This window comes from Haemaphysalis longicornis, unplaced genomic scaffold (assembly GCF_048455015.1).
Source record: "Haemaphysalis longicornis isolate Haplotype H1 unplaced genomic scaffold, Haemaphysalis longicornis Haplotype H1 scaffold_7, whole genome shotgun sequence".
Lineage (NCBI taxonomy): Eukaryota > Metazoa > Arthropoda > Arachnida > Ixodida > Ixodidae > Haemaphysalis > Haemaphysalis longicornis.
The window spans coordinates 13714208-13715139 of NW_027526422.1; positions in this window are offsets into that span (position 1 = coordinate 13714208).

Here is a 932-nt window from a genome sequence, read left to right on the forward strand (position 1 = left end):
CAAACCACATTAAAATCTTTCCCATGGAGGTCTGATAATGTGCCCGTAGCACTTCTTACTCTCTAGGGCCTCCATTTTTAATCTACCCGCGATTTCATCGATCGCCAACAGAGAGCGCCCGTAGCGTTTCGACCGCGCAGCGCTGCTGAGCAAGCCGACGTCCCGGACCGCTCATCTGGAATGCACTAATTAGTGACAAACAGCACCAGCCCTAATTATCTTGACACGCAGAATGGGGTCCTTTTGCCTTTTCGCCCCTGAGAGCTCCGCTGCTTTTATTCTCCGCACTCGTGCTTTCCAGCACTAAGGTGAGCGCTTGCACGTACACTAGCGCAGAAGTGCCTTTAAAGAACGGAAATCGAGGGACTTTAGGCTCAAACGCTGCTGAGGAGTGACGGGTTTTTTTGTGTGTTTTTTCTTCTTTATTTCCCTATTTACCTATGATGACTGAAACAACCATGATATCACGGTTGTAGAAGCGCTGGAACAGAGACGCAATAGCGCAATCCTGGTTCGCCTGTTCCTTGTCGTATTCCTCAGGATGAGAAAGGGCGTTATTTTCCGCACTTTCTCCTGACGAACACCAAAAAACATTAAAACATCTTCTCAGTTGTTTCAACTCATGGGGTACTCTGAAAGAGAGGGAGAGAGAGAGAGAGAGAGAGAGAGAGAGAGAGTGTGTGAGTGAGTGAGTGAGTGAGTGAGTGAGTGAGTGAGTGAGTGAGTGAGAGAGAGAGAGAGAGAGAGAGAGAGAGAGAGAGAGAGCGAGAGAGAGAGAGAGAGAGAGAGAGAGAGAGAGAGAGAGAGAGAGAGAGAGAGAGAGAGAGAGAGAGAGAGAGAGAGAGAGAGAGAGAGAGAGAGAGAGAGAGAGAGAGAGAGAGAGAGAGAGAGAGAGAGAGAGGGTCAGCCTATCAGCCATGGCAATAGGCAAT